Consider the following 26,887-nt stretch of genomic DNA (forward strand, 5'->3'; position numbering starts at 1 on the left):
TCTCCAAGCACCAAAACCCTGATTCTCTCCACCTCTGGCATCTTCAGTGTACGCACCGTCTTTCCACACCAAAAAAATAATGTGAACATCTGATTGGCCGATGCCTACAGTCCCCTTTCCATCCAGGATTTGCTGTAGAAACCCGTATGTGACACGCCCTACCTGCGGACAAGCGCTGCCTACGTGCAGCACGTAACTCTTACCCAGTCCTTCCACCCTTTCCACAGCGGTAGCAAGTCGAGTCCCTCATTGGACACAACTAAGCAGTCACACAACCATTCACCAATCATATTGAACATCGCTAATTCTAACTCTGTCATCAACATTGCGTACTTCAAAATTACTGTTGATGATTCTGAATGGAAGTCGCATATCATTGCAAAGCACCTACTTCACAAGCTACTGTGCAAGTATTGCGAATTTCTACGTACAGCTCCATGCATGCGCACATGCATGAGTATAGAATACAGTTATGTATATTGTAATCAGAGAGCATGTGCAACCCTTATGATTTAATTTAGACAAATTAATGCTGCTAAATGTGCATAGGCAATACATACCAATGCTCCCCCTTTTAAGTGCAAGATGTCACATTTATCATTGACAAACCGCACGACTGCTTACTGTCTTCTGCATAACCTATACATACGTTGCAAGCATGCCTATTTATGGCAGAACTCAATTTTGTATTTGAAAATGTCGGAGTTGTGTACTGGGTACGGGCTACAGTAATGCTACTTGCAATGTAATCGTATGAGAAAAGTAAGCGCTCCCGATTGCTGTGGTGACATCTCCCTCTGAGGGTCTTCTGATTTCTTGGCATCGTGCTTTTAATTTGCAAGTAGAACATTTTTCCCCATCTACTACTGTGCCCTATTGCTTACAAACCTCTCTCCTATACATAGTATACCGTGTAAAAAACAAGGCATTTCCATAAACTTAAAATTGTTAGCAATTTTGAAGGACTTTCAAGTACCATATTACAAATACCATGCAAAGACTGCACAAGGTGAAGTGAAATGCACACATGCACTGGGTTGAAATATGAAAGTAGAAAGCTGTGACGAAAGAAGCACAATTCATGTGTGCAGTATCATCACTTCTGTAAACACACAAAGTAATTGATTTTGTTTTTTTGCACTGCAGTGAAGACTACTCTCCTGAGAATCAACCGCATCTACACTGTAGACAACATATCTAAAAAAAACCTTGTTATTTTGCAAAAGAAAGTAAGTACAGTACTACCTTTATATTGTAACTATTCCTCAAAGAGGCTATGTGGGTATTTGTTTATTTTGGGAGCCAAAGCAAACATTGATTTCTAAACCATTCTACCTAAAAATATCCATTTATTGAACAAAGAACGACAGGCAGAATGGCTCACACATCCCTGTGTGTTTGGAACTCAAATTTAGATTTAGAAAAGAACTTGCTGTTGCAAGTTTATGGCATTTTGTTTATTAATAATGGTTTGCGTCACAAGTAGCCCACTTTGTACTCTCATCTGAAGCACATTGTAGTAGTTTACAAACAATAAAGTAGCCTTACCAAATCATTGCAAGAATAAAATGCACATTGACAAACCATCACAAAGAGCTTCCCCATCAGACTCATGCACACATGCACACAGCACACAGACATTGGACAACAGACCAAAGTATACCTTTTTTTTTTCAACAGACACCAAAGAATGCCTACCAAAAAGCAACTCTGTAGAAAGGAACGCAAAAGTAGAGCAAATAAAAATAAAAGTGCCCAAAGTAAGCATCCACCTGTTGTAGAGTTTGTAGAGAATGTTGGAACAAACCAGCTAATGAAGTTGGTTAGCAAAATAAAGGAAGTCTCAACTACCAAAACTTTACCTCCTCCATCAAAATGTGTCACAAAACACAAAAATGTTGTCAAAAAAACTGCTACCAGTATAGCTAACAATGCTCCTAATAATCCTAACAAGAGCGCATAGTAAAAAAAGTATTTTATAAAAAATGTTTCGTCACAGATTCCTTCAGAATCTACGAAGAAGAGGACCAAAATCATCCTCACCCCTTAAAACCTACCGTAGAAAGTTAATCCTACAAGCTCTCATGGACAGTGCAATCCTTCTCAAAAGGAAGTTGTTTATATTAGTGTTACATAGGATGAAAGCACAAACAAAACTAAGTACTAAACTACAAAAGAAACTCAGCAATAAACGGAATGTGAACAAAAATAATTTCTTACATGTTTGTGGTGGTGAATGGAGTCACACAACAACCACAGAACCATATTTTAATGAAGAAGCATACAAACAAAATCAAACAAACACAATTGCCATCCATAGCAGTGGACGAGGGTATGAGAAAATCAATACTACCATCATGGAACAAGAAACACTGCTTACAAATGTATTCCCTGAAAACTCAGAATTACCTCTCGATTCAGCAGAACCACACTGTCCAGTATACAAATGGCCGAGCACATCAATGTGTACCATTCCAAACAAAGCGTTCAAATCTTTAAATCAGTTCCTCAATGAATATGTAAAAGGTAAATGCAAAAGTAAAATGAAAGTCCTGCAAAATATGGATATTTGTCCAGTGCGGAAATACACAGGACTAAAAGGAGATTCATTAGCCTGCATTTCTGGGCCTATTTGCAAAAGCACCTTCCATGATATCAAAAGGATATCAATACATCATTCCAATGTAAGAAATCTAGTGTATAAAATATACTATGCAAAAAGTCCAACTTCAGAATTAGGCAACTTAAATACCACTCTTCTGCATGGTACACCCAAATACTTACAAGAAGAAATTGACCGTATTCAGAGAAAGTATTTTGGAAGTGAGAAGCACTTACAAAATGCAACAGTTTTAGAACATAGTAGCAATAATTCTGCACATAGCAACCTTCTATTACACACATACAGAAAAGAAATAGTAACATTTAAAAGGTCATCGGCGGAAGTACCAAACCATGTGTGTGTGTGTTGCCACAGAACGTTTTACAAAAGGAACACAAACAACATAGCATACAAAATAGAAGACAATGAAGGTTCTAAATGGTTTGAATTAGCCCTCTACCTTTTAGCAGAAAACAAATATGTACTAACTGAACGCCTAATATGTTGCAGTTACTGTACTACAAAATTAGACAACAACCACACTCCTTCACGTGCTATTACAAATAATTTGGAATTGTTTCCATTACCAAAAATCCTGCAACAGCTCAATTTGTATGAGAGCATAATAATTCAAACAGTTCACCCATTTCAAGCAATTATACACCTTCATCCAAAAACAGCAAAATTACCTTCCTCTGAATTGGTGAAAGGCATTCGTGGCAAAGTAATTTATTTGCCATTAGATCTAACGGAAAATATACACACTCTAGGAGTGGAACGTTCAATAGAGCATTCTTTAATAGTCTTGGTAAATGGAGTACCAACAAAGGACAACAAAATTTGGCAAAGATTAGTGGACTTACACAAAGTTAGACAAGCATTGCAATATCTAAAAGACAATAATGAGTACTACAAGGAAATAAATATTGATGAAAGCTTAAGGGAATCAACTGAAATAATTCAAGAGTCATCAGAAACTGGACAATTCGAACTTCTGGATCCTGCTACAGTATCCACTCTTTTGGACCATTACACAATTCATCCATTGCATTCCAATGAAAGCATAGATGATGCACTAGAAACTTACCAAATGCGACAAACCAAAGGGTCACCAATGAGTATATGGGAAAAAAGTATAGAAGCACGTGCTTTTCCACTGCTATTTCCTACTGGCAAAGGTGGAAGATACGATGATAGACCCACTCAGATTGGGGCATCAGAATACTGTTCATTACGAATGTATTCGCAAGATCCCAGATGTAGACAAAATGTGTAATACATATTCCACCTACTCTATAATAGTGAATTAGCAACACTATGTTACGGAGTTGCACACATTCTTAAATCTGGTACCCACTTTCAAAATATATCAGCTACACAGTTAATACAAAAAGTATAGGAAAAAGATGAGGTTTTATAATCAAGTATAACAAATTTGTTTGCAAACATGCGTGGTACAAAGGAATACTGGTTCTGACAGCACGGAGACGTGCGTTGTATGATCAGAAACCTTGGACCACCGACTTGGTTTGTTACGCTAAGTCGTACCAAATATGCATGGGAAGATTTACATGAGTTCCTCCTCATAGCAAACAGCAACAAAAACAACATAGATATATAAACACCTGGAGAACTCTGCTCTCTAGATCCAGTTAATGTGTCAAGATATTTCCATCATCGTTTCATTGCCATGCTACACTTTATTTGCAATAAAACTGTTCCTCCCCTTGGAGAAGTGCAACACTTCTTTTGGAGAAAAGAATATCAAGCGAGAGGAGCACCACATATTCACATGCTGTTATGGATCAAAGGTGCACCGAAATTTGGTCACGACAGTGACAGCACTGTTTTGCAGTTTATCCAAAAATATGTCACTTGTGAAATCCCTTCTCAACAGACACATAGTGAGCTGCATGGGCAAATTTTATAATTTCAAAGACACAAATGTGGCAAATATTGTCGCCGCAAATACAAAAACAAAGGTAAATACTACACCAAATCCCGCTTTGGTTTCCCTAGACCAATTAGAGAAACAGGTGAAGTAAACAACTTCATGTCTTCAGTTCGAAATAGTGTTAAAGGTAAATCACCTAAGAACATGTATTACATAAAAAGAAGGGAAGAATCAAAATATATCAATGATTACAATGCAACCATTGCCCTCTTATGGAATGCAAAGATAGATGTGCAGTAAATTGCAGACAATTCAACTGCTGTTGCACGATATGTTACAGCCTACTTAACAAAAGCAGAAAAAACAGAACTTCAAGACCTCTGGGATAACCTAGCATCAGACAAAACATTATCACAGAAATTGTACAGCCTAGGCATAAAAATGCTCTCTCATAGAGAATGTGGTGCCTATGAAGCAGCAGATCGTTTAACCGGTACTGCTTTGTATGGAAAATCAGACAACATAGTATGGCTCAGTCTTGGTCCTGCAAAATCTAGAAAAAGAGTGCTGAGGACATAGAAACAATTGCCAGAAATGATCCCAACAGCCAAGACATTCTAAAAAACAATTTACTAGACACATACTATCCAAACAGGAATAGCACTCTGGAAAGCATGTCCACATAGCTCAAAACTTTGCATACAAAAATAATGTAAAACCCGATGAAAGCAAATGTAGATATAGAGTGACCGATTTTGAAGGGAGCTTAGTGAAACTTACAAAACGAAGCTTAATTAATCATGTAAAATTGTCATTAAAAACTCCTCAACACAAAGAACCATATTACATGTCTCTGTTACAACTTTTCAAACCATGGAGAAAAGAGGAAGACATACTAGATAACTATGACTGCTATGAAGATGCTTTCAAAGCAAATGAAAGCGCTATCACCGATGTGAACTTTACGCAGTACAAAACAATGTTACACAGTGAGCAGCAACAGGAAGAAGAACTTCAGCCCAACTAGATAAGGACTCTTCCAACAGTAGTCAACCTTCTGTAACAGGAAGTCAAGAACCACTAGGGCAATCACTAATAGCAAATGAGGCTGAAGTAGCTATGGCAGAAGTAGAAAACACCATGTATCAGTATCAAGAAGATACAGTAGACTTAACTGTACAACAAGCAAAACTTAACAACGATCAGCACACCATTTTTGAAGACGTAACAAAACAAATTGTACATGGTGTACAACACGAAAATAAAGAATGTACCTGCCAAAATTACAAACCTATACTGCTGTACGTCAGTGGTGAAGCTGGATCAGGGAAAACATTCTTAATCAAAATCATCAGCAAGTTCCTTCAACAATTGACAAACAACAAACAGTCAGCTGTTGTAACGGCCCCCACAGGTTTAGCTGCCTACAACATAGGCGGTGTCACTTTACAACGATTACTACTGCTTCCAGTAGAGCATCAAAATAAATTAGACTACTACAAACTTTCTGCAGAAGCTTCAATGGAATTACGCAGAGTATTGAAATAAACGAAAATGCTACTAATAGATGAAGTGAGCATGGTCTCCAAACTAATGTTGGCTTTGATTCATCTCAGATTGCAAGAATTACTTAAAAGTAACAACGAAGAACGCTTTGCAGGGAAACACATTATCGTTTTCGGATATCTTCTACAATTGAAACCAGTGAAAGTTGAACCGATTTTTAAAACCTTAGGCCACAAACTCTGCCGGAAAACTGTTGGTAGCATAGGTAATGTTAACCTTTGGCAACATTTCCAATATAGAGAATTAACTGAGAACATGCGACAATCTGCAAATCTCACTTATGCCAACATCTTAAAAAGTATTAGAGTTGGTGTATTATCGCAAGAAGCACAAGTTGTATTGAAAAACCGGCACATACATGCACTTCATGGCCACAATGCATGTGCAACTGATGTTATGGAACAAATACCGTACAAAAATGTCAATTGTATGGCCTTAATGCCAACTCTTGCAAGCTGTTTTAAATTCAATGGAACAATGTTAAATAAAGAAATGCAACAAATTCTGGAAATTTAGCGCCACAGACAAACTAGACGTACATGGTATGACAGTACCCATATGTGAGCAAGCCACAACAAGACTAAATAGTTTAGAAAATTCAATCTCCAACTAGCTGGGTTGGAAAAAAATATTGAAATTATCCTTAAATTGTAGAGTAATGCTTAAATGTAACCTTGACGTAGAGCAAGTGCTAGTTAATGGAGCACTGGGCACAGCTGTTGGCTTTCAATCATACCCACGTGATAGCAATACTCAGTTAGTCAATATTCGCTTTGATAAAGTTTCAGAAGTGAAAAGGATAGGGCGCTCAATTGCTCGATTCCTTGCACGTAGAGGGCAATTTTCTCTAACTCTTGCATATGCAGTTACTATTCATAAATCCAAAGGTCTTACCCTAGACAAAGCATTGATAGATATAGGAAACACAGTCTTTAAGGAAGGCATGAGCTACGTAGCATTATCACGCATACATACACTTGACGATCTATTGCTAATGAACTTTGATGCAAGTAAAGTCAAAGCTGATATTCCTTGCATTTTAGAATACAATAGATTGCGTTCACTGTACACCCCTCATCTGAAACAATACCCTGTTCCATATAGAGTAAAACATGGTAAAAGAAAACTAAATGAAACAGAAATGCAACAGAATCCAACAGCAAATTCCGGAAAGAAAAGAAAAGAAGCTAAAGTTTCATCAATTACCACAAACATAGAAGAACCTATTAGGGAATGTAAACCAGGGACGTCGGCAAAGAAGCAACAGAAATTCCAAAAAATACACTCACATACAGAACTTGCTGGTCCATTCAAATTTGCAAATGAAAGTGGGATAAGTTGCTATGCAAATGTAGCAATGGATATTCTATTTCAATTGCCACCAATTGTTAACAATATTTACCTGCACAGTACAGACCAATTGTGTTTGCAAATGTTAGTGCTGAATAGAAACGCAACAAGCAATCCTGACAACACATACAGTGTTCATGGAGTAAGGCAACAATTGGACGACTGGGCTGGAATGGTGAGATTCACTATGAACTCACAAGAAGATCCACAAGAATTTCTAATGTACATATTATTAGTATTGGTAAACAAAAGCATACCTGTAAATGAAATCTTCCAGATTTCGTACATGTGGAAACATACATGCACTATCTGTAGCAAAGTGATACAAGAAGAAATCCCAAATGAGCGATTTGTGTATGTTTCCATACCAAATTGTGAGAGCATTCCATTTCAGCAACTTGTACAAAATGCAAACCATGGCAGATTATGTACTATTTGCTATTCAGACAATCGCTCCACCTTACTGATACAATCACATAGTGCCTACATGATACTTATGCTTCTACGTTATAATGCAGATGGCACCAAAAAAAACTGCAAACTGACTGGATTCCCACACGGTCAAGTGTCTAGAAAGAAAACCTTTACAACAGTAGCTATAATCTACCATGCAAGAGCTACAACCAATGCAGGTCACTACAATGCATACATTAAAAAGAATTGTGGATGGTTCGAATGTAATGATAGCACCATTACTCTAAAGCAGATATTGCCAGCTAATCTTACAAATGCGTATTTAATGTTCTTAAAGCCAAAATTTACCAAATAATGTGTACTTCAAGATTTAAAAAAGAAATTATGTCAAAGACTACAAACGGTTAGAATACGCCAACAGGTATCTAACTACCCAAGAGGATGTAAGAATGACACAAATAAATGAATATCACAGATCGTTTGGAACAAATGCACAGATAGAATACGCCTACAGGTATCTAACTGTTGTTAAAAATTGGCAGGAAGGCAACAAACATAACATTAATGGGAAAGAGGAAGGAAACACGATATAACAACGACACAAATGAATGAATATCACAAAGCTGTAGGAACAAATGCACAGTTAGAATACGCATACAGGTATCTAACTGTTGGTAAAAATCGGCAGGAAGGCAACAAACATAACATTAATCAGAAAGATGAAGGAAACACTCAAAGGAAACAAGGAAGTAGCTAGTACCATAGTAAATGAAGTTCTTTTTTTTAATCTGACAAGGATTTCTTTTCCCCAGACACAAGGATTCGAAAAGCAAAAACAGAAACTGACCGCAAAAAAGGCAAACTGTCTATTAAGCAATGTAGTAAATTTTCAAAAAATGCAAAGACTAACATACCTGTTTCTTTTATCACAGAAGTGGAAAAAGGGATACTTCCGCCAAGTACGATAACCATTTAAAAATTGTATGTGGATTCTGAACAAAGTAAGGAGTAAGTATATTGGCAGTCATTTTCTACAAATGCAAATCCACACGTCTAATCTATGGTACTAATATGCTGCAGTGCCTGTAGGCTGGCCCTTACATCTTCGGTGTGTAACCTACCATCTACGCCTTATGACCAAGGTACAAGGAGTATAGGTCCTAGCCACAACCATCACTTCATATCAAAACCATGGTCCTTGTAAATTAGCTACTTATAAATTTACTTTTCAGACCATCGTCTGCAACCATGCAGGCAAGACACTAGGGCGTCACATGACTAGCGCATTACACCACACCCATATTCACTTGTAACTCCACTGCTTATGACTTCAGTCTTGGGTGCATCGCCTTTCGGCATGCAGTGAAGAGTCTGGGTCCTTGCTAGAAATACCACAGCATATCGGAACCATTGTGCCTTATCATTTTACTATGTACAAACTTAGCTTTGGGAGCATGGCCTTTGGCCATGCTCCCAAAACGCTGCGCCCTCCCCAAAACCATCTTAATAATGTTGCATAGTACAAGTGTACCAATAGCTGTGATATGGTGCAGTAGTTTGTAGCCGCAGGCTACAGAGGTGCGTTTGAGGCCATAGCATTATGAATGTATGAGTATACAGTATTTAAAATGCATAGTTACTTACAACTGCAGTGCTTATTACTTTGTTCAAATACTCTGCATCCTGGCCACTACTACCACACCATATGACATCCATTGTGGCATGCAAGTACACTACGAACAAATGTACGTTTGGGGGCATGGTCTTTGGCCATGCATGCATGATTGCAGCCCCTACCCACAGCCGCCAGAGTGATGCACTACCACACCATATCGTACCCATTGTGCCTTGTAAGTACACTACATATAACTGTGCTGTTGGGTGCATGGCCTGTGGCCATGCACTCATGACTGCAGACTCTCCCCACAGCCACCTGACTGATGTTCAATACTAGGGGTGTCTCTGTAGCTCTGAAATGCTGCACTGTTTGTGTGCAGGGCCTAAAATTGTTGGTGTATGGCCATACATTTCAATATATGGTTATGAAGTGTCTTATAACTCCAGTGCTTACAGGTTTCCTGTTGGGTGCATGCTTGGTTGTATGGCATACAGCCTGCAACCATGCACCCAAAAGTACACATCTTGTCCACAACCACCACACTACATGAAACCCATGTGGGCTTGTAAGTGAAGAGGTTATAGCTTTGTTGTTGGGGGCATGGCCTTCAGCCTTGCACCCAAGAGTACACACACTCCCCACAATCAGGCAATCGATACGCATTAGTAAGGGGCTATCCATTGGTGTGACATGCTGAAGTGTTGGTGGCCAGGGCCTAGAATTTTGGAAGTAAGGCCTTTGGCCTTCGGCCGATGGCCATGCATCCAAGACTCTAGGCCCTGGCCACAACCACTGTAGCATGTGCCACCCATGACGGTGTACTGATGGATACAATAACCATAGGAAAAAGTATTGCAATTACGGCATTGTGTCAATTTCAATGTTCCCTAACACCACACGTGTCCTTACAACTGTTACAAGTTCCCCGTACACTGCACGAACTGAAATACTGCCCTTATTGGACCCCTCATTTTCTGTGCGTACAAGGAGGCCATAGAAAATACATCATGAAGAAGGTATAAGTGTGTTATTGGGCCATGCACCCAAGACTACAGAGTCTCCCCACATCCACCTCAGTGATGTGTGGTAGTGGGAGTTTTTCTATAGGTGTGGTATCCTTCAGTGCTTCTGGCCAGAGGCTTCACTCCTAGCTGTATGTCCATAGATTTTACATGGGATGGGTCTGCAGTGGCTTCCACGTCTAGTACTTATAACTTTGTTCTTGTGTGCATGGCCTTTGGCCATGCACCCAAGACTGCATGCACTCCCCACAACTTGCCAATCGAAACGCAATACTATGGGTGTATCCATGGGTGTGACATGCTGTGGTGGTTGTGGCCAGGGCCTACAGTCTTGGAAGTAAGGCCTTCGGCCTTCGGCCGACAGCCATGCATCCAAGATTCTAGGCCCTGACCACAACCACTGTAGCATGTGACACCCATGGCGGTGTACTAATGAATATAATAATAGCCATCGGGAAAAGTAATGCAATCACGGCATGTTGTCAATTTCAATGTTGGCTATCACTGCGCGTGTGCTTTCAACAGTTAGAAGTTTCCTGTCCACTGCATGGACTGAAGTGCTATCGTTATCACACCCCTCATTTTCTGTGTGTACAAGCTGTCCATGGAAAGTACATCATGAAGACCGACCCCCAGAACAAATCCATTGATGATCCATGTCTTACTTTCTGAACCTTTCCCAACGGTCTGTGACACAGCAAAAGAGTTTTATAAATAGAGCATATGTTAGCTGGTTCTTGCTCCGCTTTCGGCGGATCCAAGATGTCGGGTGCAGCATCCAAACAATCTGACGCAGAACACGTCTCGCAGCAGCCAATAGGCAGAGACGTCGCTGGTCTGCGGTCATGACGCCAGCCCCTTAGCCAATCTGTATCTTGTCCGTGGACCGAACAGGGAAGTGTGACCGCGAAGCGGACATAGATATCACTAATTTTTTCAGACCTACTTTTTGATAATTTTGAAGAAAAGTACTGCACGGAAGGTCACCAAATTTACAAAAGCATGCTTTCTGGGACCAAGCCCCTGTACCTGCCGCAGATTTTGTGAAAATCCATCCAGCGGTTTGAACTGTAGCCGTGCACAATGTTTTCCTCCCATTCAGTCTATGGGAAAAAAAGACATTTTGGGACCCCCCCTATAACTTTTGCCCCTCTGGACCAACCATCTCCAAACTTTGCAAAAGTAATTAGAGTGGCCCATATACTGTTTTTGCAAAGTTTGATGAGGATTCGTTCAGGGGGATCAAAGTTATAAGCCGCCCAAAAAGTGCTCTTCCTATGGAAACAGCAACTTACGGTAGTGGCCATGTAGTTATGGTTAAGTTGCTGTTTCCATTGGAAGAGCACTTTTTGAGCGGCTTATAACTTTGCTCCCTCTGGACGAATCCTCACCAAACTTTGCAAAAAAAGTATATGGGCCACTCTAATGTCTTTTGCAAAGTTTGGAGATGTTTGGGCCAGAGGGCCAAAAGTTATAGGGGGGGTCCCAAAACGTATTTTTTTCCCATAGACATAATGGGAAAAAACTTTGCTCACGCCTACAGCCCAAACCGCTGGACGGATTTACACCAAATTTGCGGCAGGAGCGGCGGCTTGGTCCCGAGAGCGTGCTTTGCTTTATTTGGTGGAAATCTGTCCAGTAGTTTTTTAAAAAATCACAAAAATGTAAGTGAAAAAAATTAGTTATATCTGTGTTCGCTTCGCGGACACACTTCCCTGTTTGCTCTGCGGACAGGACGGTGATTGGGCAAGCAGCTTGCGTGATGTCCACGGACATCTGACGTGCTCTCTCCTTGGATGCGGTGAAAGCGTGCAGTGCGTCTGGCTTCAGAGACGCCCGCCATCTTTGTTCCTCGCATGAGAGGCTTTGTCAGCAGGAGCGGGATCAGCCGCCTGCACAGTAAGTTCGCCCCGGTCCGTGTCTGTCTCCTGTTCCTCCCACCCCTGCTCATGCCCCATGTGTCCTTCTTGTCCCCCGACCCCCACTCATGCTCCGTGTCTCCCCTGTTCCTCCAGGCCCCCGCTCACGCCATCGGCACACGATAGCCAGCGGAGGGCCGAGGAGCAGGATCTGCCGCCTGCACACGAACGCAGTGTGTCTCTCTCCTCCCCCCCACCCCCCGCTCATGCCCCATGTGTCTCTCTTCCTCCCCCTCACCCCTGCTCATGCCCCGTGTGTCTCTCCCCTTCCCGCCCACCCCCGCTCATGCCCCGTGTGTCTCTCTCGCTCCCCCCCACCCCCACTCATGCCCCGTGTGTCTCTCCCCCTCCCGCCCACCCCCCGCTCATGCCCCGTGTGTCTCTCTAACTCCCACCCACCCCTGCTCATGCCGTGTGTGTCTCTCTACCTCCCCCCCACCCCCGCTCATGCCTCGTGTGTCTCTTTCCCTCCCCCCCACCCCCGCTCATGGCCTGTGTGTCTCTCCCCCTAACGCCCACCCACCCCCCGCGTGTCTCTCTCCCTCCCACCCACCCCCGCTCATGCCCCGTGTGTCTCTCCCCCTCCCGCACACCTCCCGCTCATGCCCCGTGTGTCTCTCCCTCCCTCCCGCCCACCCCCTGCTTATTCCCCGTGTGTCTATCCCTCCCTCCCGCCAATCCCCCGCTCATGCCCAGTGTGTCTATCCCTTCCCCCACCCCCCGCTCATGCCCTGTGTGTCTCTCTCCCTCCTCCCACCCCCCGCTTGTTAGGCGGAAACCTGTGCAGTTCCCTCTGGGACCACTGCAAAAGATTTAGGACCACAGGTGTTTGGCAGTAAACCCACTTGGTAGCAGTCTGTACCACACAGATTCACTTGGTAGCTGTGGCTGAGCAGTCAGACTTCCCTCAAGAAATGTTAGGCAGTATGTGAAGTATACAAGATAGGGCAATTTACACAGTAGAACAAGCAGACACGGAACAGAGCTTCGGTGTAAAGATATATAATTATTTATTGTAAAAAAAACACATCTATGAAAAACACACTAGCACTATTATGGCAAACAACTTCAATCACAATTACTATAAGTATATCAATCCCCTAACAATATTTCGACAAGTCTAGGTTCAACGGCATCACATATTTGCCGACAGAGGTGAATGCTTTAACCTAGATGGCACTCTAATATTCGTTAGAACAGGAGAGAAAAGGCAGGGTATGAAACCAACTCGGTACCAACACTTTTACGAAGCAAATGCGAGACAAGCAAGGCAGGGTCTACTGTAGCTCACAAAGTTCAGAGGCCAGGCCCACTCGGAGAGAGGAAAGGCGATATGTCCCAAAAAGTATCACAGTGGAAATGCACTTCGAGTCTTTGTAGCAAATTGTCACAGAAAGGTTGGACCAGTTTAGAACAAAAAGTTAAGAAGGTCTGGAGGCGACCCAATGGAGAGGTAAGGATTAAGACACCTCACGCTAACCGTCACAAGGGAAGCCAGGCGGACACAGTACCTTGTAAGTGAAGAGACAGCTCCGGCGGGGGCAGTTGTTCCTGGTGGTGGATGCAAGTCGGGCTTTGCCAAGAGATGAGATGGTCTCGTCGTCGAAGGAAAGTTGAAGATCGTTGCACCACCAGGGAAGAGACCAGCCGCGGAGTTCTCCGTCACAAGGCACCACCTTTTGGTCGTGGTACGGGCTAGTGGCTATCCGGTTGCCGGGGTGCTCAGCACGGGCAATTCCACCACTACGCCCTGGAAGCGAAGAAAAAGCAAAGGGACTGGTTGTTCCCACCAGTCAGGGGAAGAAGACTCTCTAGCCGGGAGATCTCCTCTGTCGTTGGGAAGTGGTGAGTCGGTTCAGCAGGGCTCCACCGGAGGTGTCGTCGTTGCAGGTCGGCTCAGCTTTACCCTCGTCGGATTCTTAGGTCCTGTGGCCACTTCTGAAGATCCAGTCCCAAAAGCCCTGCTTTTATGCAGAAAACCCCCATTCATTCAGCCTAGCTGTCAATCAAACCACGCTAAGTGGTGAGCGGGGCAGCTCACCACTTGGGCCAATCACACCAGAGTGCGACTTGAGTTGGCAAGGCAACTCAGTCCAGGGTGCATAACCCCCTCCCACACGCCCTGTGGTACCCAGTCAGAATGGCACCACTTTGGAGGGCCTCTGTGCAGAAGCCTGCCAAAAGTGGAACAAAGGGCTCAACCTTTGGTTCGGAGTTACAGAGGCGAACACATACGCCATTTTAAAAACTGAGTCTTGGCAGAAAATACCAACCGGTGGATTCCGGCGGTATGTTAGAGACCAATGTGAAAAAGTATTAGCCTCCAACAATGGGAAGAATCCCATAGGAATATATTCGGGGTTGAGTATAAAAAGTAGTTTCCACTGGCACCAGCCAAAATTCGACGAGGGGGGACGGGACAGTGCCCCCTCGAACAACAGACCAGGGGTAATCGAATTACCCCTACCAGTACGTCCACAATAGGATGATTTGTACGGGTTCTGTAAGTAAATTTAGGTCTAGTAAAGCCAATGGTGACTTTACATGCCCTGGGAGACAGTAGTCAGTCCCAGGGTATGGAGTCTATGGTGGGGATCCTCTAGGACACCCCAGTGTTACGGCACGGAGGGTGCGGTGTAACACACATAGCAAAACACATGAGGCCATATGGAGTAAAAGACCCCATAGCCCATAGAACACATTGAAATTCAAAGGAATCAACCACATTCATGTCCAAGAGTGGGAGAAAAAGAGTCTCACTCTTGGCAGGATAAAAAAAAAACAAACTCCAGGAATCCAGCAAAGCTGCTGGGGGACTCACTAGGTTAGGAAATTCAGCCTAAACAGAGAATTCTCCCTAACACCGCTCATACCCCGTGTGTCTCTCCCCTACCCCCACCCCCCACTCATGCCCCGTGTGTCTCTCTCCCTCCCCCCATACCCGCTCATGCCCCGTGTGTCTCTCTCCCTCCCCCCACCCCCGCTCATGCCCCGTGTGTCTCTCTCCCTCCCCCCACCCCCCGCTCATGCTCTGTGTGTCTCGTAAATGCCCCCCACCCCCCACTCATGCCCTGTGTCTCTCTCCCTCCCCCCAGCCCTGCTCATGCTTTGTGTGTCTCTCTCCCTCCCCCCACCCCCGCTCATGCCCCGTGTGTCTCTCTCCCTCCCCCCACCCCTGCTCATGCTCCGTGTCTGTCTCCTGTTGCCCCCCACCCCACGCTCATGCCCCGTGTCTGTCTTCTGTTCCCCCGCTCATGCCCCGTGTCTGTCTTCTGTTCCCCCCACTCATGCCCCATGTCTGTCTCCTGTTCTCCCCACCCCCCGCTCATGCCCTGTATCTGTCTCCTCTTCCCCCCACCCCCCGCTCATGCCCCTTGTCTGTTTCCTGTTGCCCCCCATGCCCCTGCTCATGCCCCGTGTCTGTCTCCTGTTCTCCCCACCCCAGCTCATGCCCAGTGTCTGTCTCCTGTTGCCCCCACCTCTCGCTCATGCCCCGTGTCTGTCTCCTGTTCCCCCCACCCGCTCATGCCCCGTGTCTGTCTCCTGTTCCCCCCACCCGCTCATGCCCCGTGTCTGTCTCCTGTTCCTCCCACCTGCTCATGCCATGTGTCTCTCTCTTGTTGCCCCCCATCCCCCCACTCATGCCCCGTGTCTGTCTCCTGTTCTCCCCACCCCCCGCTCATGCCCCGTGTCTGTTTCCTGTTCCTCCCACCCCCGCTCATGCCCCGTATCTGTCTCCTGTTGCCCCCCACCCCCCTGCTCATGCCCCGTGTCTGTCTCCTGATCTCCCCATCCCCCGCTCATGCCCCATGTCTGTTGTTCCCCCCACGCCCCGCTCATGCCCCGTGTCTGTCTCCTGTTCCCCCACCCCCCGCTCATGCCCCGTGTCTGTCTCCTGTACCCCCCCACCCCCGCTCATGCCCTGTATCTGTCTCCTGTTCCCCCACCCACTCATACCCGTGTCTCTCTCCTGTTGCCCCCCCGCTCATGCCCCGTGTCTGTCTCCTGTTCCCCCACCCACTCATGCCCCATGTCTCTCTCCTGTTGCCCCCACCCCCTGCTCATGCCCCGTGTCTGTCTCCTGTACCCCCCGACCCCCTGCTCATGCCCCATGTCTCTCCTGTACCCCCCCACCCCCCGCTCATGCTCCGCGTCTCTCTCCTGTTGCCCCCCACCCCCCGCTCATGCCCCGTGTCTGTCTCCTGTACCCCCCCACCCCCGCTCATGCCCTGTGTCTGTCTCCTGTTCCCCCACCCACTCATGCCCGTGTCTCTCTTCTGTTGCCCCCCCGCTCATGCCCCGTGTCTGTCTCCTGTTCCCCCCACCCACTCATGTCCCGTGTCTCTGTCCTGTTGCCCCCCAAACTCCAGCTCATGCCCCGTGTCTGTCTCCTGTTCCCCCCACCCACTCATGCCCCGTGTCTCTCTCCTGTTGCCCCCACCCCCTGCTCATGCCCCATGTCTTTCTCCTGTACCCCCCACTCCCCGCTCATGCCCCGTGTCTGTCTGCTGTTGCCCCCCACCCATGCCCCATGTCTGTCTCCTGTACCCCCCACCCCCCGCTCATGCCCCGTGTCCCTCTCCTGTTGCCCCCCACCCCCCGCTCATGCCCCGTGTCCATCTCCTATTGACCCCCACACCCCGCTCATGCCCTGTGTCTGTCTCCTGTTCTCCCCACCCCCCGCTCATGCCCCATATCAGTCTCCTGTTCCCCCCACCCCCCACCCCCCGCTCATGCCCCGTGTCTGTCTCCTGTTGCCCCCCACCCCCCACTCATGCCCCGTGTCTGTCTCCTGTACCCCCCACCCCCCGCTCATGCCCCGTGTCTCTCTCCTGTTGCCACCCACCACCGCTCATGCCCCGTGTCTTCCTCTTTCCCCCCTAATATGATGCCCCTTGTTGACCTCTTGTCCCCCCCACCCCCTGCTCATGCCCCGTGTCTTCCTCCCGTCCCCCCACTCCTCGCTGATGCCCTGTGTCTTCCTACTGTTCCCTCCCACCCCCTGCTCATGCTCCGTGTCTTCCTCTTGTCCCCACTCCTATGATGCCTGTTGTTGACCTCTTGTTCCACCCACCTGTTAGGGAGAATTCTCTGTTTAGGCTGAATTTCCTAACCTAGTGAGTCCCACAGCAGCTTTGCTGGATTTCTAGAGTTTGTTTTTTTCCATCCTGCCAAGAGTGAGACTCTTTTTCTCCCACTCTTGGACATGAATGTGTAGAATTCCTTTGAATGTCAATGTGTTCTATGGGCTATGGGGTCTTTTACTCCATAGGGTCCCATATGTTTTGCTATGTGTGTTACACTGCACCCTCTGTGCCGTAGCACTGGGGCGTCCTAGCGGGCCTCCATCATAGACTCCATACCCGGGGACTGACTACTGTCTTCCCGGGCATGTAAAGTCACCATTGGCTTTACTAGACCTAAATTTACTAACAGAACTAGTACAAACCATCCTATTGTGGACGTACTAGTAGGGGTAATTCGATTACTCCTGGGTCTGTTATTCGAGGGGGCACTGTCCCGTCCCCCCTCGTCGAGTTTTGGCTGGTGGCAGTGGAAACTACTTGTTATATTCGACCCCGAATATAACCCTATGGGATTCTTCCCATTGTTGGAGATTGATACTTTTTCTCGTTAATCTCTAACATACCACCGGTTTACTTATCTTAAATAAGTCTATCGGATGGTATTTTCTGCCAGAACTCGGTTTTTAAAATGGAGTCTGTGTTCGTCTCTGTGACTCCTAAACCAAAGGTTGAGCCCTTTGTTCCACTTTTGGCGGGCTTCTGTACAGAGGCCCTCCAAAGTGGTGCCATTCTGTCTGGGTTACCACAGGGGTATGGGAGGGGGTTTAGGCACCCTGGACCGAGTTGCCTTGCCAACTCCGGTCGCACTCTGGTGTGATTGGCCCAAGTGGTGAGCCACCCCGCTCACCACTTAGCGTGTTTTGATTGACAGCTAGGCTGAATGAATGGGGGTTTTCTGCATAAAAGCAGGGCTTTTGGGACTGGATCTTCAGAAGTCGCCATAGGACCTAAGAATCCGACGAGGGTAAAGCTGAGCCGACCTGCAACGACGACACCTCCGGTGGAGCCCTGCTGAACCGACTCACCACTTCCCGACGACAGAGGAGATCTCCCTGCCGGAGAGTCTCTTCCCCTGACTGGTGGGAACAACCAGTCCCCTTTGCTTTTTCTTCGCTCCAGGACGCAGTGGTCGAATTGCCCATGCAGAGCACCCCGGCAACCGGATAGCCACTACCCCTGTACCGTGACCAAAAGGTGGTGCCTTGTGACGGAGCACTCCGCGGCTGGTCTCTTCCCTGGTGGTGCACCGGACTTCACTTTTCTTCGACGACGAGATCATCTCTACTCTTGGCAAAGACCCGACATGCATCCACCACCAGGAACAACTGGCCCCGCCGGAGCTGTCTCTCCACAAACAAGGTACCGTGTCCGCCTGGCTTCCCTTTCTGCCGGATAGAGTGAGGTGTCTTAATCCTCACCTTTCCATTGGGTCGCCTCCAAGCTTTCTTTAACTTGTTGTTCTGAACTGGTCCAAATCTTTCCATAACAATTTGCGATAAAGACTCGAAGCGCATTTCCACTGAGACACTTTTTTTGGGACATATCGCCTTGCCTCTCTCCGAGGGGGCCTGGCCTCTGAACTTTGTGATCTGCAGTAGACCCTGCCTTACTTGCCTTGCATTTGTCCGTAAAGTATTGGTACCGAGTTGATTTCATAACCTGCCTTATTTTTCTCTCCCGTCCTAACGAATACTAGAATGCCATCTAGGTTAAAGCGTACACCTCTGTCTGCAAATAAGTGATGCCGCTGAACCTAGACTTGTCGAACTATTGTTAGGGGGATTGATCTTTTTCTTCGTATAAGTAATTGTGATTGAAGTTGTTTGCCGTATTAGTGCCAGAGTGTTTTCCATAGATGTGTTGTTATAAATAAGACCTTCATATCTTTACACCGAAGCCTTGTTCCGTGTTTGCTTGTTCTACTGTGTAGATTGCCCTATTTTGTATACTCCACATACTGCCTAACTCTTCTTGAGGGAAGTCTGACTGCTCAGCCACAGCTACCAAGTGAATCTGTGTGGTACAGACTGCTACCAAGTGGGTTTACTGCCAAACACCTGTAGTCCTAAATGTTTTCAGTGGTCCCAGAGGGAACTGCACACAGGTTTCCGCCTAACACCACCCCCCGCTCATGCCCCATGTCTCCCTTCTTCCCCCCACCCCCCACTTATGCCCCGTGTCTTCCCTTCCCCCCCCCACTCCCCGCTCAATCCCAGTGTCTGCACTGTTGGAACAGGGCAGACACAGGGCATGAGCGGGGGTGGGGGCCCCACCTTGCCCTACCCCCGCTCATACCCCGTGTCTCTCCTGTTCACCCCCGCTCATGCTCCGTGTCTTTCTCCCTCCTTTTCCCCCCGCTCATGGCCCGTGTCTCCCCTGTTCACCCCCACCCCCCGGTCATGTCCTGTGTCTGTCTCCTGTACTCCCCACTCCCCGCTCATGCCCCGTGTCTGTCTCCTGTTCCTCCCAACCTCCGCTCATGCCCCGTGTCTGTCTCCTGTTGCCCCCACCCCCCGCTCATGCCCCGTGTCTGTCTCCTGTTCTCCCCACCCACAGCTCATGCCCCGTGTCTGTTGTTCCCCCCACGCCCCGCTCATGCCCCGTGTCTGTCTCCTGTTCCCCCGCCCCCTGCTCATGCCCTGTGTCTGTCTCCTATTGCCCCCACCCCCCACGTCTCTCTCCTGTTGCCCCCCACCCCCGCTCATGCCCCGTGTCTGTCTCCTGTTCCCCCCACCCGCTCATGCCCCGTGTCTCTCTCCTGTTGCCCCCCGCTCATGCCCCGTGTCTGTCTCCTGTTCCCCCCACCCGCTCATGCCCAGTGTCTGTCTCCTGTTGCCCCCCACGCCCCGCTCATGCCCTGTGTCTGTCTCCTGTTCTCCCCACCCCCCGCTCATGCCCCGTATCTGTCTTCTGTTCCCCCCACCCCCAGCTCATGCCCTGTGTCTGTCTCCTGTTGCCCCCCACCCCCGCTCATGCCCCGTGTCTCTCTCCTGTTGCCCCCCACCCCCTGCTCATGCCCCATGTCTCTTTCCTGGTACCCCCCACCCCCGCTCATGCCCCGTGTCTGTCTCCTGTACCCCTCACCCACCGCTCATGCCCCGTGTCTCTCTCATGTTGCCCCCCACCACCGCTCATGCCCTGTGTCTTCCTCTTGTCCCCCCTCCTATGATGCCCCTTGTTGACCTCTTGTTCCTCCCACCCACCACTCATGCCCCGTATCTATCTCCTGTTCCCCCCACCCCCCACCCCCTGCTCATGCCCCGTGTCTGTCTCCTGTTCCCCCACCCGCTCATGGCCCGTGTCTCTCTCCTGTTGCCCCCACCCCCTGCTCATGCCCCGTGTCTGTCTCCTGTACCCCCCAACTCCCGCTCATGCCCCATGTCTGTCTCCTGTTGACCACCACCCATGCCCCGTGTCTGTCTCCTGTACCCCCCCACCCCCCGCTCATGACCCGTGTCTGTCTCCTGTTGCCCCCCACCCCCCGCTCATGCCCCGTGTCTGTCTCCTATTGCCCCCCACCCCCCGCTCATGCCCCGTGTCTGTCTCCTGTTCTCCCCACCCCCGCTCATGCCCCATATCTGTCTCCTGTTCCCCCATCCCCCACCCCTCGCTCATGCCCCATGTCTGTCTCCTGTTGCCCCCACCCCCTGCTCATGCCCCTGTTAGGCGGAAACCTGTGCAGTTCCCTCTGGGACCACTGCAAAAGATTTAGGACTACAGGTGTTTGGCGGTGAACCCACTTGGTAGCAGTCTGTACCACACAGATTCACTTGGTAGCTGTGGCTGAGCAGTCAGACTTCCCTCAAGAAGAGTTGAGCAGTATGTGGAGTATACAAAATAGGGCAATTATTCACAGCAAGACAAGCAAACACGCAACAAGGCTTAGTGTAAAGATATTAAGGTATTTATTTATAACGAAACATCTATCAAAAACACTATGGCACTTTCACGGCAAACAAATCAAACACAATTACTCTACGAAGAAGAAACGATCAATCCCCCTAGTAATATTTCGACAAGTCTAGGTTCTACCGGCACCACTTATTTACAGACAGAGGTGTATACCTCAACCTAGATGGCACTCTAATATTAGTTAGGACGGGAGAGAAAAAGATAGGCAGGTTACGAAATCAACGCAGTTCAATACTTCACGGGTAAAATGCAAGGCAGGAAGGCAGGAATCACAATAGAGTGTAAAGTTCAGAGGCCAGGTCGATATGTCCCAAAAAGTCTCTAGTGGAGAGGCCTTCAAGTCTCGTAGCAAATTGTTATCGGCAGATTGAACCAGTTCAGAACAATAAATGAGAAAAGCTTGGAGGCGACCCAACGGAAAGGAGAGGATTAAGACACCTCACTCGAACCGATCGAAAGGGAAGCCAGGCGGACACGGTACCTTGTTGTGGAGGGCAGCTCCGGCAGGGGCAGTTGTTCCTGGTGGTGGATGCACGTCGGGTCTTTGCCAAGAGTAGAGATGATCTCATTGTCGAAGAAAAGTGAAGTCCGGTGCACCACCAGGGAAGAGACCAGCCGCGGAGTGCTCCGTCACAAGGTACCACCTTTTGGTCGCGGTACAGAGGTAGTGGCTATCCGGTTGCCGAGGTGCTCTGCACGGGCAATTCGACCACTGCGTCCTGAGGCGAATAGAAAGCAAAGGGGACTGGTTGTTCCCACCAGTCAGGGGAAGAGACTCTCCGGCAGGGAGATCTCCTCTGTCGTCCGGAAGTGGTGAGTCGGTTCTGCAGGGCTCCACCGGAGGTGTCGTCGTGCAGGTCGGCTCAGCGTTACCCTCGTCGGATTCTTAGGTCCTGTGGCGACTTCTGAAGATCCAGTCCCAAAAGCCCTGCTTTTATGCAGAAAACCCCCATTCATTCAGCCTAGCTGTCAATCAACACTCGCTAAGTGGTGAGCGGGGAGGCTCACCACCTGGGCCAATCACTCCAGAGTGCGACCGGAGTTGGCAAGGCAACTCGGTCCAGGGTGCCTAAACCCCCTCCCACACCCCTGTGGTAACCCAGACAGAATGGCACCACTTTCGAGGGTCTCTGTACAGAGGCCCGCCAAAAGTGGAACAAAGGGTTCAACCTTTGGTTTAGGAGTCACAGAGACGAACACAGACGCCATTTTACAAACCGAGTTCTGGCAGAAAATACCATCCGATAAACTTATTTAAGATAAGTAGACCGGTGGTACGTTAGAGATTAACAAGAAAAAGTATTAATCTCCAACAATGGGACGAATCCCATAGGGTTATGTTCGGGGTCGGACATAACAAGTAGTTTCCACTGCCACCAGCCAAAACCCGACGAGGGGGGACGGGACAGTGCCCCCTCGAGTAACAGATCCAGGATTAATCGAATTACCCCTACTAGTACGTCCACAATAAGATGGTTTGTACTAGTTCTGTTAGTAAATTTAGGTCTAGTAAAGCCAATGGTGACTTTACATGCCCGGGGAGACTTAGTCAGTCCCCGGGTATGGAGTCTATGGTGGAGGTCCTCTAGGACGCCCCAGTGTTACGGCACGTAGGGTGCTGTGTAACACACATAGAAAAACATATGATACCCTATGGAGTAAAAGACCCCATAGCCCATAGAACACATTGACATTCAAAGGAATTACACACATACATGTCCAAGAGTGGGAGAAAAGAGTCTCACTCTTGGCAGGATGGAAAAAACAAACTCCAGAAATCCAGCAAAGCTGCTGGGGGACTCACTAGGTTAGGAAATTCAGCCTAAACAGAGAATTCTCCCTAACACTCGCCCCCCCCAGACTAAGGGACAGGAGGATTTAATCCACTCCTGGATGAATCTCATACCTCTAGTCGATGACATACATCCTAGAGAGACCATCAGAATTTTGGTGGTGACACCCTGACCTGTGCTCAATGGTGAAATCAAACCCTTGCAGGCAGATCGACCATCTCAATAGTTTTGGGTTTTCCCCTTTCATTTGCATTAACCATCTCAAGGGTTGGTGGTCAGTCTGAATGACAAAAGTAGAACCATACAAGTACGGCCTAAACTTCTTCAGAGCCCACACGATAGCAAAGCACTCTCTTTCGATTGTTGCCCACCTTGTTTCAGGATCCTTCAGCTTGCGGCTGATGAAACAAACGGGGTGCTCCCTACCTTTCCCATCCAGTTGACTGAGTACGGCACCTATCCCTACATTTGAAGCATCTGTCTGCACAATGAAGTGTTGGCGATAACCAGGAGCTCTGAGTACTGGGGCTTGGCAAAGAGCCTTTTTCAGGTTTTCAAAGCCTGATTGCACTCCTCGTTCCATTTAACCTTTTTAGGAAATTTGGGCGAGGAGATGACATTCAGTGGAGAAGCTATGGTCCCATAGTTCTCTATGAAATTCCTGTAATACCCAGTGAGGCCTAGGAAGGCTCTCACCTGGGTTTGAGTAGTCGGTGTTGTCCAATTTTGCACAGCTTCAATTTTACTGAGCAAAGGCCTTATTTCTCCACATCCTACCTCATGTCCAAGATAGACTACCTTACTCTGTACAATTTGGCATTTACTCGCCTTTATGGTCAGATTGGCTCGTCCAAGAGCCTGCAAAACATCTCTCAGGTGGGTTACATGTTCTTCTCAGGAATTGCTGAACACTGCGATGTCATCCAAGTATGCCATGCAGAAGTCCTCCATCCCATTCAGAACCTGGTTTACCATCCGTTGAAACGTCGCAGGTGCATTCTTCAGTCCGAAAGGCATTACCTTAAACTGGTATAAGCCAACGGGGGTAGAAAATGCAGTTTTCTCCTTGGCATGGTCCATCAGGGCTATTTGCCAATAGCCTGACGTCAAGTCAAATGTGCTGAGGAACTTGGCGGCGCCAAGTTTATCCACCAACTCATCTGTTCTTGGCAAAGGGTGGGCATCAGTCTGGATGACTGCATTAAGAGCTCTATTATCCACGCAGAATCTAAGTTCTTTAGATCCCGCCTTTGGTACTAACACAACTGGGCTAGACCATGGACTAGTAGAGGGCTCTATTACCCCGAGATCGAGCATCTTGCTGACCTCACCTTTGATGTGGGTTTGTACGTTTTCTGACATGCTGTATCCTCTGCTTTTGACTGGCAGACAGTCACCAGTGCGTATGTCGTGCTGGCCCCAAGGGGTCAAGCCTGGTGAAAGTGAGAACAGAGTGGCAAACTGATTCAACATAGATTTCCACTCTTCTCGTTGCTCGGGTGTCATATTGGAGGAGAGATTTACTCCTTCAATTTTTTCATCTAAAGGTAAGCCTCTGAGGAGATCCGGAAGAGCTTCACTCTCTTCTTCTTCCTCGGATGATGCTAGAAGCAACGCTCCTACATCAGGTCGGGAGACATACGCTTTAAGTCGGTTGGTGTGGAAGACTGTCGGAGCCTCCTTGGGATTGCCCAAGTCCACCAGATAGTTCACCTCTCCGAGTTTACCCACAACTCTGAAGGGTCCCATCCACTTATCTTGCAAGGCCCTCTGCCTTGTTGGGATCATAACGAGAACGAACTGGTCTTGAGCAAACTCAACCATGTTAGCCTTTTGATTGTGCCAGTGCTTGACCAATGCTTCTCCAGCTTTCAAGTTATCACTTGCTTCCGTCATCATGTGCGACATTCTCCTCCGGAGACCTATCACGTAGTCAGTCACTCTGACTGGCTTGGGGGAAGGAGCACTCTCCAACCCCTCCTTGATCAGGGCCAATGGACCTCTGATGGGATGACTATAGAGTAGTTCGAAGGGTGAGTAACCTACACCCTCCTGAGGGACTTCTCTATAAGCAAAGAGAAGGCATGGCAGTAGAAGGTCCCACTTACGCTTAAGGGGTTCCTCTAAAGCACCTATCATGCTCTTCATGGTTCGGTTGAACCGTTCTACCAACCCATTGGTTTGTGGGTGGTACGCTGTTGAGAACTTGTAAGTAACTCCACAGGTTTTCCACATGGCTTTCATGTAGTTGGACATAAAGTTTGACCCCCTGTCAGAGATTACTTCCTTAGGAAACCCGACCCTAGTAAAAATACCAAGGAGGGCCTTAGCCACAGCCGGGGCTGTAACAGTCCTCATAGGAATTGCCTCAGGATACCTAGTAGCATGGTCTACTACAACAAGTATAAACCTGTTGCCTGAGGAGGTTGGAGGATCAAGGGGACCAACAATGTCAATCCCTACTCTCTCAAATGGGACTCCCACAACTGGGAGAGGCACTAAAGGTTCCACATTCTTGGAGCCAACCTTACCAGAGGTCTGGCAGGTGTGGCAGCTCCTGCAGTGTTTTTCTACGTCAGCCCCCATCTTTGGCCAATAGAAGTAGAGGGAGAGCCTTTCCTTAGTCTTCTTGAAACTCAAGTGACCAGCCAAAGGAATCTCGTGGGCTAACTGCAAGAACGGTGGTCTGTTCTCTTGGGGCACTACAAGTCGTTTGTAGTCTCCAGGTGCAGACTCGGTCGGTTCACTGTAGAAGAGGCCATCTTCCCAGTACAACCTGTATTTCCCAGGCTCTTGCCCTTCAGCCTGAGATTCTGCCTGGTGGCGAAGACCTTCCAGAGTTGGACATTCTCTCTGTCCCTTACTGAAGTCTGCCCTGCTGGGTCCACCTTCTGCCAGTAAAGACTGCAGCTCAGGATGGTCAACAGGATCCAGATCTCCAATGAGTTCCTGGCCTTCCATTAGCTCTTTCTCACAGTCTAATTCTACCACACAGGGTTGTACCTCCCTCTCAGCCTCGGCTGGAGGTGGAGTTACGGGCGTAACTTTGGACAACTGCGGGGAAGTCCGTGTTGTCTGCACTGGAATGCTGGCTGTTGGTTTCGGGATAGAAGTCTTAGGTTTCCCTTTCGCTTCTGATTTCTTGGAAACAGCGGCCGACAATTCCAGTGGAGCAGGAGAGATTTCTTTCTTCATCATCTCCTGGAGAGTACCGCGCATGGTCCTCTCCCTTGCAGGTCTGGTTAGCTCCTGTAACCGTTTACTAGGAGGTCTGGGAGTATGCAATACAACTCCGAGAGTTTTCAAATCGTTACCCAACAGTACGCGTCCTGGTACCTCACTCTGTATGCTGACAGGTATCTTCACAGTCATGTCGTTACACTGGATGAGAACTGGTAATTGGGGAAGCATCTGCACAGGCCCTCCAGCTAACTTGGTGAGGCGTTTGGGTGCCTTAGCAACATCCTCAGCCTGAAAAAAAGATTTATCCACCACAGTTATGCTGGCCCCAGTGTCCCTAATGGCAGGAGTCTCCTGACCATTCACCTGGACACTGTCCTTATAATACTCTTTAGTATTATCGGGGATAGAATTATAGGCATCTAAATTATGTTGTTCCCACAACCCCAGAGACACTAAAGAAACGCTGGCTGAGACTCCAATGGGTTCGTCAGCTAGCAGTTCAAAGTTTCCACTTGCCATTTGGACTT

Source organism: Ambystoma mexicanum, chromosome 11, assembly GCF_040938575.1.
Source record: "Ambystoma mexicanum isolate Mex_15411 chromosome 11, UKY_AmexF1_1, whole genome shotgun sequence".
NCBI classification, from domain to species: domain Eukaryota; kingdom Metazoa; phylum Chordata; class Amphibia; order Caudata; family Ambystomatidae; genus Ambystoma; species Ambystoma mexicanum.